Source organism: Mauremys reevesii, linkage group 11, assembly GCF_016161935.1.
Source record: "Mauremys reevesii isolate NIE-2019 linkage group 11, ASM1616193v1, whole genome shotgun sequence".
In the NCBI taxonomy this organism is placed as follows: domain Eukaryota; kingdom Metazoa; phylum Chordata; order Testudines; family Geoemydidae; genus Mauremys; species Mauremys reevesii.
The window spans coordinates 16,516,597-16,531,863 of record NC_052633.1 but is presented as its reverse complement, the minus strand read 5'-3'; the positions used below and the strand labels follow the sequence as shown (position 1 = coordinate 16,531,863).

The following is a 15,267-nucleotide window of genomic DNA, read 5'->3' as shown; positions in this document are numbered from 1 at the left end:
TGCTGCCTGGTTCATGATCTATGCTCTTAATTGCTCAATTTTAGTTTTCAAGTACACACCTCTTCCCTTTTCCCCCAACTCCTCTTTGTACCCAGGCATGCTATAGCTAAGGTCATGTGCACCAAGGATTATAGCGTGGAGCGAGACTCCCCGACTCCTCCCTTCCACCAACCTGGACTTCTACAACCAGGATTACACCCACCTGCGCTCTGTCCCCACCAACAGGGGTGGAGAGAGGAATGCTAAACCCCTCTCCGGTTCTCAGATTTACTTCGGCTGAGAGTGGGCACACCTTTAATCATGCAATCCTCAACATATAACACCAACAGTACCAAGCAACGCAAACATAAAATAACAAGGGCAAAACAAATAGATGGTGTGCATTCTGCAGGGCTCCCTGCTTTTCTCAATTTTCTACCAAACTGAGACAGATTTCTATTACCAATTTATCCCTCGTGTCAGGTGATCAGGCTGACACTGCAGGATCATTGGGGGAAGATAAAGAAAACACACCATATGACTGAATTTTAAAGCTTCTTTAATAAAATAATCAAACAACAACAGAGAGTGTTGGGAATGCTCCCACATCACTCAGGGGAAGAAAAACATTAATGCCCCAAGCTTTAAGCCACTTTCATACTCACACACATACATCCAGACTGGCCACGTCTGTATATAACGTCCAGAGAAGGGGGGTGAGGTGGACGGGAGATTATCCTGTATAAAGCTTGTCCAGAGATATGCTGTGCAATCTCCAACTTGCTTCTGCTCTTGGGAGGGTTGCTCTTTTACGCCCTTGGGTCTCCTGCGGTGTCTCTTTCAGAGATTCCAGTCCAGACCGGCTGCCTGTGGCTTCTTCAGCGTCCCCAAACCACGCTGGCTCCAGGGGGACATGAAGCTCGGCTCCTCCTTTCGCTGTTTCATCTGTATTTCCCATCTCTGCAGCCTCTAAACTTTGTTGTTTTTTTATGCTTTGCATGGTCTGTGTCGATTCTTGTCCTTGAACGCAAAGCAGCTTTCTCCTTATCTCTAGGCCAAGCTGCCTTTTCAAATTAACCCGTTAAACATTTTTTAACTACTTCAGTCAAGTGTTCTACAGATTGAATACTGACATTGTGTTCAGCAAAGTAACAGGCCATTCTAAGCTCTGCATTTTTAACTTGCTCTTCAAATTGTTGTGCTTTTTTAATTTCACAATCTTGTTTATTAAACATATCCTCAATTTTCTTTGTATTAGATACTGTCTCAACCTTTTGTTTATGTTTTTTACCATTAGCGTACTTATCTAACTCACTAGTACCTGCCTGGATTTTTACATCACATTTGAAATAAGCTCAAAAACTATTGTTTTCTACTTTCTGCACCCAGTCTTGAAGCCACAAGTCTTGAAAGGCTTTTTTGAAAGTAGATGGCTTCTCTTTTGGTGGAAGTTTACCCCGAGTCCTCAATATTCTGTCAGGAGTGCTTTTCCGTTGTTTTCATTTCGACGTGGACGGATCTTTGTCTACTCCTGCAGTCCTCTTCCTCTTCTCACCAGCCTTACCGGTCTCTTTATTCATTTTTTACGTTAGATAAAAAATGGAAAGAGATCTCTGAAATAATGGAATCCGATAATTAGTATAATGTATATTTCAATTTATATTTAAATCAAAGAAGGGAACATATATATTATTACCTAACACAGTAGGTGAAGATATTTAATATTTGCTTGGAGGAAGGTGCTGTTACAAATTTATGAACAGCCAAATGCTCTGGTCCACATTCTCTGTGCAACTGCAAGCAAGAAATACAAAATTTTAGAGATTTAATGACAGATCAAGAAACTAATCACAATCAGTAAGTATTGCAATATATTTAATTATTGGAAGAAACCTTACCTTTAATAATATATGGGATATACCTCTCTCATAGAGCTGGAAGGGACCCTGAAAGGTCATTGAGTCCAGCCCCCTGCCTTCACTAGCAGGACTAAGTACTGGTTTTTCCCCAGATCCCTAAGTGGCCCCCACAAGGATTGAACTCACAACCCTGAGTTTAGGAGGCCACTATTCAAATCACTGAGCTACCTCCCTCCCCCAGAAGATAAATTTGATAACCATCTCCTCATTACCCACCAGCCAGCTGTTGCTGAGGTTGGTCTGTTGCGAGTGCATGTGCGCACTTGTCACTTTACTTGTGCTGTCATAATATAGTACGTTGAACCACCACCAATAGGAGAGCAGCACAGCCCCATTATGAAAATCACATGACAAATATTCACCAATCGAAGAACGCATTTTGAGGGACATTTAAAAGAAGCGCAAATATTTTACTTTTTATGAAAATGTCCCAGGATTTTTGAGATTTGGAAAGTCTTACTTTTTATGATTTTTTTCCCAGGATTATTTAGGTTTTGAATGAAAATTCCCCATTTCCCAAGCTGAAACATTTTACTCAAAAATTCTCAGATTTTGGGAAATTTCCCAGGCTATAGAAGCACTGGCTGGACCCTTGGCCTGACCCAGCATGGCCGCTCTTCTGTTCTTTATTCAGGCAGGTGTTAGGCTCCGCCAACCCCAATCGGGAATTTCCGTGCTTCTCCCCCGCACTTCGGCCATTTCCGGAGAGCGGAGCTCTCCGTTCGGGGCCGCTCCCAGCGACTCTCTCCTCCTGAGCTTCGGTCATTTCCGGGCACTTTCGGGGGTTGCTGTTAGTTTCCGACGGCTGCCCCGCGCTTCGGCCGGGTCCGTACGTATTCGGGCGCCGGCATGAGTTTTCGTGCAAGTCCTCCTGCGCTTCGGTTTTTTCCGTACCCGTTCGGGCATTGCCGTGAACGAGGTCGGCGGTTCGGTCTTTTCCGTGTTCATTCGGGAGTGGCCGTGACCACAGGTCGGCGCTTCGGTCTTTTCCGGATAGATTCGGTTGTTTCCGTGCTCTCCGGTCGGCGGCGTTCGGGCGCCGCCGCGCGTTGTGTGGCTTCGGCCTTCTCCGTGAGCGTTCGGCGTTTTCCGCGCGGGGCCGCGGCGCTCTCGGCGCTTGCTCCCTGGCTGGCTCTCCTCAGTCGGCCGCTGCCTGCCTGTCGCCGGGCTGGGAGAGCCTTGTGTGTGAGTGACGCGGCGGAGGTGTAGTTTGACGCGGTGTGTTACGTGGGGGAGAGAATAAAACTGCGGCGAGAGCCTAGGCGCGAACGAAAGCAGTGACGGAGCAGCCCGTAACCGGTAAGAGGAGGAAGGCGCCCAGCCGAGGGGGGGATGGAGCCGGCGGGGCGCAGGGAGCAACAGGCGCAGGACGCGGCCCGGCCTGCACCGCCAGCGGGAGGGGCGCCCGCTTTAAAGATGGAGCCGAGCCGAGCCCTGCAACATCCCCGCCGCCGCTCCCGCTCCGAGCGCGGCGAACAAAGAGTAATGGCGGCTGGAGCCGGCCCGCAGCCACTGTGGCTGCAGCCAGCGCTCGGCGCGGCGGGGGCAGGGGGAGCAGCGGCGGCTGCGGTCCCTTCGCCTGGCCGCGGGGGGAGAAGGGCTGGCCCCGTAGGGAGCGCTCCTTTCCCGCCTCCGGAGAGCCCTGCTGCGGGAGCGCCGGCCGGGACCAGGGCGCCGCAGCTCCGAGGAGCCGCTGTCAGGGAAGTGGCGCCTCGCTAGTGCCTTGTGCCCCCCACAGCCCGCGCTGGCCCCGCCGCGGATCGTCCCCCCGGGACAGCGGGTCCCCTCAGCCCGCCCCCACGGATCGTCCTCCCTCGACCACCGCCCAGAGCCCGGTCCCTTCCCCCTCCCCCCGCCGCGGATCAGCCCCCCAGCTGCCCCCCAAAGCCCAGCCCGGCTCCGCACTGGATCGCCCGCCTCCCACAGCCCGGGCCGGACTCCCCCGCGCCCCCCACTGAGCTGCCCGGCCCCCGCCGTGGATCGGTCCCCTCCACCCCTCAGAGTCCGGCTGCTTTCACCGGCCCTCTCAAGCTTGGCCAGCCCCATAGCGGATCGTCCCTCTTTTCCCCCCTCCCCCCACAGCCTGGCCGGCCCCGAGCAGGTCTCTTCCCCTTTCCCCCCGTCAACATGCGAGATGCGAGAGTAGGGCGATATTTTACTCTTCAAAGGTGTTTTTGAAGCCTGCAAGGGCTGCGGGCAGACAGTTCAGTTCTAAGGGGCAGTTACTGTGAACACACCCGATCACGTATGGCACAAAATCTCTTAGATTAAAGCTGAATTTTAAAAGCTTTTTCTCGTCATGCTTATTCCATTCAGTTTGGATACTGAACAGTCTAGTTAGTTTCACTCGTTTATAGTCAATTTCACTTTCCGACTGGTATGCTGCACTGTGCTGTCTCGGAATATCTGCTTAAAGAAACTGTAATTAAACTATATAAAAACACGTGTAGTGGTTTTAGCTTGTTGCAGAAGTAGTTTTTCTCCAATAAAAACTTTTTGTTTGGGGACAGACTTGATTTGATGGGATCCTCTTTCAAAGTGGGGTATGCAAATATTCAGTTCTGAAAGGCCTGAAGAAGAAACTTTCCCAAAGTCTACCACCACCTTGTTTTTCATTAAAGTTCAGTCGAAACACTGAAAAGGCTTATATCACAGAGCAAATAATAAAGATACGGATCTCTGTTCCTAGCATATTCCTGGTATATAGTAGTAGAAAGATACACAATGTTGCTAATACTTTAAAATACTAAAAAAATGAATTTCACCATAACTATAACTGTGTAGTTAGCTTTGGTTCAGCGCTCACTCTTCCCACTGAAGAAACTTTCAGTGGGAGTTCTGCAGACAGAATGATAGTTGGATTGGACCTGTACTATTCCTCAGTATTTCTGTTAATATTTGCTATCTCTGCCATGTTACCCATAATTCTGAAAAATCTTTTTAGATATTTTATACTTCTTTCTGATAATTGTAACTGCAATTTTTGTTCCTTCCTCTTCAATGTCCATACTAGAAATTCTTAATCTGGGATTTTTCACTTGCTGTTGTACACCTGCTTCAGCCTTAGGATTCTGCTGCATCTTGTACAGTAACCTTTTAAAATACTCTGCAGCTAATTTAAGGGCACAGTGTTTTCAACTTTTTTTTTTTATAAGGACTGTTGTGATACAAGGGTGCTGGACCCTGTGGGGGAGAGGGGGGGTGCGATGAGGGGGCCTGGCCCTCTCACTTTATCAGCTCCCCCCTCATGAAGCACAGCCCCTCCTGGTGCTGCTTTGTGCCTGCCCAAGGGGGTGGGGGCATGGCTCCCTGGTCCCCCCACTTCTGCAAAGGTTCTGGCGCCCTTGTGATTCCTAAAGTAGGTTTAAAACTTTTTTTTTTTAATTCTTGCTTGTTTTTATAAAGTACATGTGACTTTGTCTTTTCCCTCCAAAACAACTTTTTCCTTTTTTTAATATATAAACTCACACTAGGAACCCAGTGTTTCTGGAAAAACTCTAGCCATCAATTCTGTGAAAGAAATAAAACTCTTCAGTTAGGGGGAAAAAATCAATTTTTAACTTTTTCCAGAGGTTCTTAGATATAAGCTGGAAATTATGTAGGAATATTGAGTGTCTCCTTCCAGTCCTGCAAAGAGATGACCGTAAAGGGTTAGAGTATCATGTGTTGATGGATTATTGGGGTTAAAAAAATGTTCTGAAATACTCTGAGTCTCTTCATTCCCCTTCTGTATAGCTGGTTTTATTTTTTATTTATTTATTTATTTATTTTGGAGACGCTTTAGGCCTCAGTCCTGTAATCAGGTCTATTTGTACCAATTAGAATGCAAGATTGGGGTGTTTAAAATACAGCAACTGTATAAACCTGGGATGTCCCAAAATTAATTTTTTTAAAACAGTTTATCATTCACAAAAAATGTTGGGTTCTTGCCTCTTTTCAGTGGAAGCCACATACAACTTCTGATTCCTGCATTGAGCAGTATAAACTTGACAATAGAGGAGTGCTTGAAAATCTTAGGAAACTGAAGGGCTGATATAGCACCATTTTCATTGATTTCAAGGTGCCAGGGGGCTGGTGATTCACTGATTAAATATAACATGCTTTTGTTTTGTGTAATTCATTCTTAGTGAAGTGGATTTTGTGGTGTTTTTTTTAGTACAAAAGTGTGTAAGTAAAGTGACAGTAAATACTTGAATCTTATTATTTCACATCTGCGAGACTTACCTCTCATCCCTCCCAAACCTGTTTTATTTGATAGGAAGGAAGATGCTAAATCACTGCTTTCTAACCTGCAAAATACCTGTTTAAGAATTTTACTATTCCCCTCATCAAAATATTAACGCATAAATTAGTTTGCTGTGAACGTGTCTATATTTTTGTCAATAAACTTAATGCCCTCTTTAGATTGTATGGGAATCTTGTCCTGAGAAGGGAGGAGACTGAACTTCTAGCAGAGGGGAGAGGCCCGCCCATTGGGTGTTGGCTACCCAGTTGGACTCGCTCCACTGTGGAGAGGCTTATATGCTACCACCGCTTTGGCTTCATAGGTCAGAGTGGGAGTGGGATGGGGGTAGTGGTATCTCCCAAGTACTGATATCCTTAACATGAGGGCGTAGACCTTCAGAACCTGATTATTCCTTACTTGCTTTAATCATCAGTGACATAACTAACAATATTGACATTAAGATTATCCTAGGGTCCATGTGCAAAACAAAACTTGCACTGGTGGTGTTATGCTGCTACAGTCATCAGCTGTAGATGTGCCACTCTGACAAAAATTACTGCAGTAAATCATTGTTCTGCTGGAATAAAAAGTATCAGTACAAGCCCTGTCTTGCACTAGTGCAGAGCTTTACATCACTATGTAGCTGCAAATTTTGTTAATGTAGGTAAGGCCCTACTTAGGCACTTGTAAAGATAAAGTAGATATCACTTATCAGTTACATGCTACCTTACATGCTACAGGCCTGGCTGGAGTCTTTTATTGATAGGTATGAGCACATCAAGAGCAGAATGGCAATCTTTTTAAATTTTATATATATATAAATGAAGCAAACTGTCCAAATTTGAGCATTGATATTACATACTCTTACATCTTGTAAAGTTGTTTGATACAGTTGGTGTGTTAAAACTTTATTTATTATTTGTATTGCTATCTCACTGGAGCTGAATCCTTAAAGTAAAATGTCAAGCTACCTTGTCTGTGGTCAGTGATTATGAACATCTGTAATCTTATGTCTGATTGTTGAGAAGACTCCGTGGAGATGAGTGTTTCTCTTCCACTTCTCCTAGTTGTTTCCCTATTCAACTGCCAATATTTGGTAAATGCTTCACCCCTTTACATTTAGACCATAGGAGTGCAGCATATTTTAAGAAGAAAGGCAGGAGTGCACATTCCCATGCTGCTTTCTCCCTGATGTTGGCAAAAGCAGTCGTTTGAAATAGACAAGGATTTCCTCAGTTTCCTATTCCCTCTGTTTTCCCTGGTACACTACACATCTAGGAGAAGAAAACAAATTGTGGGAATCTCCTGACAGGCGAGGAGGAAGCATATTTAGCTGTTAAAATACAGCTCTAAGCATTATCTTGCTACTGTGGCTGACTCAATAACTCATGCATAACCTTATGCAAATCCTAATTATTGTGCATCCATTTCAACCTTAATAAATGGGCATACCTACCTATCTCAGCAGAGTATTCCAGGGGTGGTTGGTTGTTATGCATTTTATGATACTTGGGTGAGCAGTGCTAAAATAGTGCTAAATACATAGGAATTGCCATTCTGGATCATACTAGTGGCCTGGCCCTAGTAGTATTATACGCGTGGTCTGACAGCTAAAAAAGCTAACAATGTTAGGAACCTTTAGGAAAGAGATAAGACAGTTTCATAAGGCCATTATATAAATCTATGGCATGCCCACACCTGGACTGCTGCATGCAGTTGTGGAAGTCCTGTCTCAGGAAAGATAATTAGGAATGGAAAAGGTACAGGGAAGGGCAACAGAAACAAGAGACTGGAACAACTTCTTTATGAGGAGAGATTAACAAGATTGGGACTGTTTAGGCTGGAAAAGAGATGACTAAGTGGGGATATGAGAGAGAGCTATAAAATCATGAATGGTGTAGAGAAAGTGAATAAGGAAGTGTTGTTTTCCCCTTTGCATAACACAAGAACCAATGGAATTAATAGGCAGCAGATTTAAAACAAAAGGAAGTACATCTTCACACAACGCACAGTCAGCCAGTGGCACTCATTGCCAGGGGATGTTGTGAAGGTCAAAAGGATAACTGGGATCAAAAAAGAACTCTATAAGTTCCTGGAGGGTGGGTCCATCAATGGCTATTAGCCAAGATGGTCAGGGATGCAACCCCATGCTCTGGGTGTCCCTAAGCCTCTCACTGCCATATGCTGGGACTGGATGGATCACTTGATAATTGTCCTGTTCTGTTCATTTACTTTGAAGCATCTGGCATTGGCCACTGTTGGAAAATAAGATATTGGGATAGATGGGCCATTGGTCTGGCCTAGTTTGGCCATTCTTATGGTCTTATGTCTGGTCTGAAGTACTGCCTCCAACAGTACTCAGCATCAGCTGCTTTAGAAGAAGGTGCTAGAAACCTGATCATGGACTTTTGTTACTCTGCTCTAGAGGCAGTTGGCTGATGCCCTGAAGCATAAGCATTTATACCCTTTATGTACATTTTCATACTGTTTTATGTGACTAACCATATAAATCTCTAATCCTTTATTAAGTATTATTTGAGTGATAGCGTATTAGGTTGAGGATAGTTTTGTCCCTCATTCCCTTGGGTTAGGCAGGGTATTTTTTTTTGAAGGGAGAAAGTGCCTAGGATTGCTCTGTAGACAGACCCTTTCTATTCCTGATAAATAGGGTCATCCTTTCAAGAACAGACAGACTAGGGGAAAAAAATCCTATTGTCCAGCAGCCTGGGACAACCAAGAACCTAATCTGAAATTTACTTACTACCTTCCACACAGACTTAAATATTAAAATTATGGATGCATTTATAACTAAGGATGGATGATATGGACTTATTCTTGTGGCTGCAGTGCTGAGTGGCTTATGTAAATTTGAATTTTTTTATATGTGCAATATAAATTAAAATGTGACACAGCAGTTTCAAATATTTCACAATCGCACACTTATCTTGTCACATTCATTATTTCATTGTCTTCCTGGGGCACTTTTTACCTTGTATGTTATCCTTTCTCAGCTCTGTTTCCTTCCTTGATCATGCTTTATTATTCATCTTGTTAATTTTTCAACCTCCCTGCCCATTCCTTGAGCTTTCTGTTACTGTAATTGTCTAAATGCTCTCTCTAGCTCAGAGGTGTGCAAACTACAGCCCATGGGACCCTCCTGCCCGGCCCCTGAGCTCCTGGCCCAGGAGGCTAGCCCCCTCCCCCGCAGCCTCAGCTCACTCTGCCACCAGCGCAATGCTCGGGGCAGCAGGACTGCGAGGTCTCGCTGGGCAGTGCAGCTGCAGAGCCGCAGCCTGACCCAGTGCTCTGAGCTCTGTGCTGCGTGGTGGCGTGGCTGGATCCAGCTGGGCGGCACGGCTACCTGTCCTGCTGCTCTGGGCAGCACGGCTGTAGTACTGCCAGCCAGTGGTGCTCCAGGCAGCGCGGTAAGGGGGCAGGGGAGTTCAGGGTGGAGCTTAGGGGGGATGGAGGTGTGGATAGGGGTCAGGGTGGTCAGAGGGCGGGGAACAGGGGCGTTGAATGAGGGCAGGAGTCCTGGGGGGGGGGCAGCATCAAGAAGGAGAGGGGTTGGATGGGGTGGCGGGGGCCGTCGGGGGACGGGGAAAGGGGGTTGGATGGGGCAGGAGTCCCGGGGGGGCGTCGGGGTGAGAAGCAGGGGGAGTGGGGTGGGGGGCGGGCCACGCGGTCCGTTTGGGGATGCACAGCCTCCCCTAACTGGCCCTCCATACAGTTTTGGAAACCTGATGTGGCCTTCAGGCCAAAAAGCTTGCCCTGCTCTAGCTGCAACAGAATTTCCCAGAACCTTCTGGCACTTTGATTACATCTCCTCTTCTGTTATGTAGACACTGCTCTAAGCCTTCTGCTTGGCATCTCAATAGCAGCAGAGGATAGACCATCATTCCGTTCTGCAAACAGACCCACCAGCACATCTGATCAGGGCTTGAATACGATAACCTTCTTCCGGTATGGGTTTCCATCGAAACCCCCTTGAACAGTTTAAAAAAAAAAAAAAGCATGATTTGCCTGAATTGGTCCCTATTCTGCTAAACTCTTCCTCTGGCTCTGCTTCACTGGCAGTACCCTCAAATGTATTTGTGTGTGCTCTCCACAAAGTGCAGTAGATGTAAGCGGGGCTTAAAAAAATCCAGACCCTAGTGGGGTGTAGACAACTTCCTCTAGAAAGACTATAAAACCAGTACCCTGAAAACAACAGGATTCTGGTCACGCTCTGTGAAACTGATCACAGCCATGGCTTTTTCTCTATAGCTGCTCTAAAAACTCCTGCAGGGGAACATGATAGGAAGAGTCTTTTCCCTTTTGCTTCATTCTCACAGAGTGACTCCAGTAGATGGAAGTAACAAATGCAGATTCCAAGTATATGCGGAGGCAAGAACCAATGACTGATTACTTTAACTGCTTCTGTCCATAGTGACCAAAGTCATGTAAACTTGTCCATACTGAAGCTGTGAAAGCTGTGACTGGCCAAAGTATGTGGGTGACTTAGGGGAGACGTTCCCCCTTTCAGAAGTGTGCACATGTGTGGGGGGAACATAGCTATCCCTTGTCAAAAGTCATAGGTTGGGGGGAGAGGGGCAAGGAAGGGATCCTTGCAAGAGGCAAGGTGGGAGAACACCGTGGGTCCCCCTTTTTCCAGGTAGACAGGTGAAAGTAAGAACTCCAAAATGTCATGTTCCTTCATCCGAACCTTATAGGTGCTATGATAATATCGATATAAATAATATGAAATGTGAAACCCCCAAACAGAGTCCAGGGGCAGCATCTTGGTGGGGATCTGAGCAGTCCCTTTCAGCTGCTGGAGCAAGGCAGGAAGTATATTTTTCAGGGGACACTGCCCCTTAGAACTCACTGATGATGCTTCTGACTCTGAAGGACAGTGGTGAATTTGGCCTTCGTTCTGTCCTTACCTCAAATGATATGCAGCTTGGCCTGTCTCTTTCTCTCCTTTTTTTTTTTTTTTTTTTATTAGGTAAGAATTGTACCTAAAACTGGATTAGCAAGAATGTTGCCAGTTAGGATTAAGGTGCATTGCAGAGCAGTTCACATTTCTTCTGGTTGGTGAAAGCCAGAGAAGAACAATATTGCCCATTGCTAATAAATAATCCACACTTTTTTCAGAGAAGCTACTGTAAGAAAAATGTAATTGCCTACGCAATCCCCAAAAAGCCTGCACTGAACTCAGCAAACCTTTCCAGTTACCATCCCATCTCCAAACTCCCAGGCTTAGGCAAAATAATTGATAAAATAGTGACAATCAAGCTCTGTCTCGTGATTCTGTCAACGTACTGGATACATTGCAATCAGGTACACTAAAAGATGATCTCCTCCTGGAAATGGAGAGAGTCTTAATCTTAACGCACATACTGTTTGATATGCCTGTAGTTTTGGCTCCAGCCAAGCATGGGGTGCTCCTTTTCCACTCACATTCATGACATAACTAGAGTAGACAGAGCAGAACTACAGTGGCTCAAATCATTCCTCTCCAACAGGGGAACAGAGAGTAGTGATGCTTTTCATCCCAAAGGCCCTGCCCTGTGAGGTCCCTTGAGGATCCATCCTGTTTCCTGTCCTGTTCAGTATCTATATGACTACTTACGGAGATGGTAAGACATCTGGGGCACTGGTGCCAGTGGTGTACCATTGACACCTACCTGTCTGTTTTATTTTACACCAAGGTAACTAACAGCATCACAAACAAGCATGTGCCAATGTGTACATGAAATAAATATCTATGAAGAGCAGCTGGCTTAAACTCAGTCCAACCAAGACAGAAGTGATACTGTTGGAAGCAGGGAAATACATTTAAGAACTAAGCTGGACATTGTTCTCCTTTTCCATCAAAGTCATGTTTGACTAAAAGATAAAATAGCATCAGCACAGGAAAATAAAAAAACACCTTTCATCTGTAGCTGGTTAAGAAACTCCACTTCTTTCTGGATCTGGGCACACTTATCCATGCATTTGTTATCTCCACATTGGATCACTGTAATGTACTGTACCAGGGCTGACCTTAGAAGCAAAGCAGAGACTCCAGTTTTGTGCAGGAAGAGGATTCCCACCTCAACAGGACAAGCTGCTTCAGGTACCTCACCCATGTGTTCCACTCCCTCTCCTGGCTCCCAGTCTGATTCCATTGCCAGTTCAAGATCTTAGTCCTGATTTTCAAAGTCATCAATACCTCAGAACCACATCTACATCCTGTACCTAGCAAGACAGCTATGCTGCTCTGGAGCAATGCAGTTCTTGAAATTCAAGATGAAGTATTAGTGTTCTAGCTTGGGGAGATTTGAGTGTGGAGGTCAAAGTAATCCAGACTGTGACCACCCATAAGGCATATTGCAAGACCCTCTTTTGAGAATGCCTTCCTACAATGGCCAGACTGATTAAAAATACATGGAGAAACTATTCACCGAGTGATTTTTATTTTTATTTTTTGTAAGGCTTAAATTTAGGAAATTTAGGTTTAGAGTTTTTTTGGGGGTGCTGCCAAAAGTGGCTTACACTTTACATTGTTTTAGTACATTAGGACAATGAGTATAGAGTCAAGTCTCCTTGTATCGCTTAAGAAACAATTGACAAGAGTAGTGACATTGAGTTAAATGGGCGAGTTCAATTAAAGCAAGATGACTTTGAGAATTTTGTTTCAAAATTAGTGGAGCCTGAAAGACAAAAGTAGTTGTAGAGAATGGTGTGTGTGTGTACAATATTCTTTGTAAGTGTCTCAAAATTTAAGATGTGACCTTGAGTGCACATGGCTTCTAAAGATTTATTTTGTGCATAATGGAGCGAGTAAAACTTTAAAACAATAACACTCCAGACGTTGAATTCATAGATACTGACTATTGTTCTTAATTCACTACAAACATTTGGCCTCTGTTATTTCTAGCCATCTTGCTTCCAGATGATCACTTCACATAGTAATCCATTAATAAACTAGTAGAAAAAAATCAATGAACATGTCCATTTTGGTTTTTTTTCTCCTTATGAACTCATTAAACAGATTTTAAAACAAAAGTCTTGTCAGTGTTCATCATGTGACATAACCTCTTATTCATACGTTTGGGGTTGAATATTTGAACTATCGTGTATATTCCAAACATCAAACATAATGAAAAATGTTTTTTGTTTTTTTAACAATCTATGCCTGTAAAAGCTCCAGTTTATACAGGAAGCAATGATTTTGTACAACCTGACTTACAATAGTGCTTACTTTAGTGTTCTAGATTTTAAAGTGGGTCAGATACATTCAAAATGAAGTTGTCACTTCTGATCAACTTGTAAAATCTGAGCATAGAGAAAGAGTAGTTGTCTGACATTCTGTTACAGAGTATATAGAATTTAGTAATTCTGATGATCACATCTAAAACTTGACATTCTTGCACTGAACGTCTTGACTCAATTGCCAGTCTTTATAATACAAAATCATTCTGACTGTAAATGTTGGTTTTACCACTTTGGAGCTTCAGCAGTAGATTTTTCAAGTTCCAGTATTTTGCTTCATGCTCAGATGGTCTTAGCATTCAAATCCACTCCAACATAGAAAGGAAAGGTGTGGTCTGGATAATAGAAATCAAGCACTGAGACTAATTTATCATTTACTTTTTTGTGACGGAATAACAATTTTTTGCTACTCAGAGTTGCCACCCAGTGTTATAGGTAGGGAGAGAAGACATGTTTTGTTGTCTGGAATCTATTTAGTTCCAGAATCTTGGGGATTTTCACTAGTATTTTATTTCAAAACATAACCTTACGTACATAATAGATCAGGATGGCACCTCCATTCTATTGTGATCTCTCTGGGCCATCAATCCAATCCTAAAATGGGATACCTTGATCTGTGTAAGGATTGCACTCTATGTTCACACTGTAATGTTAACCCACGGTCCATAAACAAATTAGTTTGGCTTGAAAGGCTACAAATAATGGCACTGCATCTAATACAATGTGTAGTGTCTTTTCTGATACCTGCTTTTATAGCCTTCATACATATGTATCCGTTATACAGATCCTCTAAGAGTAACCATATAAATCAGATAAGGAAACACCTGTACTGAAGCAATTTCCTTGCTCTCTAGTATAGCTGCAAGATTGCCACTTGCACATGGATGTGCGGCATTCAGGTTTAGTAGATTACTGAAGGTCTAATTTAGTGTTCTATGGCTGCAGAGAAGTTTTGAGCTACTGACTTTCAGAGGGCAGTAGTTTAAAGAAAGCTGCAACAGGAAACTTAGATGTCAGTTTTTTAAAGGAAATTAAAATTTCAGAGTAACTTTGACTTTGTTAATTTATCCAGTATGTGAGGGACTGAATGATCAGTCTGTGAATCTTTGCACTGCAGAGAGAAAACAAAGTCTGCACAAGAGATTATCCTTATTAGACGGCCTGATATCTTAAACCAGCTGCAAAGTATCCCCCAAATATGAGTACAATTCTACTTCACTTTCTTAGGAGACCACCTCTGTTAAGCAACCAGTCTTTGCTCCCCCAACTGGTTGTTTAAACCAAGTTTCCCTGTACTACTAATATACCCTTCACTACCCACTTCTCGGCAGTAACTAGTTATTGCCTTATAGAAAATCATACACTCAACATGCAGCCTAAGTGACTGGGATATGTGCAAACTTCTCCGTAAAGGAGGAACCCACCACCACCACTAGGCCACAGAGGTTCAGGACTACCGTAGCCTCTGGAACTGATGGATCAGTTATGTATGCACTGACCCTCACCCAGTGAACTGGTATGTATGAAGCCAATATGGCACATGGATCAAGAGCCTTAAATCCGTTCATCTCACTTTTTCCTGAAGCAGTGACTCTAGGTCTAACTGGATGGGGTCGTCAGAGATTAGAATATACTTGGGGGGAAAATAAATATTCTATTTAAATGAAAATGTTAGGTCTGCCATCAATTCCAAATCCTGATAAACTCCACACAGTGAGAAACGGGTGCATGTTTGCCTCTTCAAGTGGCGCTTAATCTGCCTTTGCTTCTTTCCTGGGTCTCTTGGCATCTTCATTTCCTGTCTCTGTCATTTTTCTTACTGTTCACACAGACATTACCCTGCTTTCTGTTCGCTTTGCTCTCTCACTTCCTCTCAGGGGGTCTGCTTTCAGAATTAGCTCTTCT

At 44.2% G+C, this 15,267-nt stretch overlaps 1 protein-coding gene across 1 annotated transcript in view; it reads left to right on the top strand.

Moving 5' to 3' along the window:
* The first annotated feature begins 2,860 nt into the window (after positions 1–2,860).
* CREB1 (cAMP responsive element binding protein 1) overlaps positions 2,861–15,267 on the top strand; it is a 43,617-nt gene continuing 31,210 nt past the window's right edge. The window contains exon 1 of the mRNA XM_039494327.1: positions 2,861–3,197. The gene's annotated coding sequence lies outside the window, so the exon portion shown is untranslated. The remainder of the gene's footprint in view (positions 3,198–15,267) is intronic.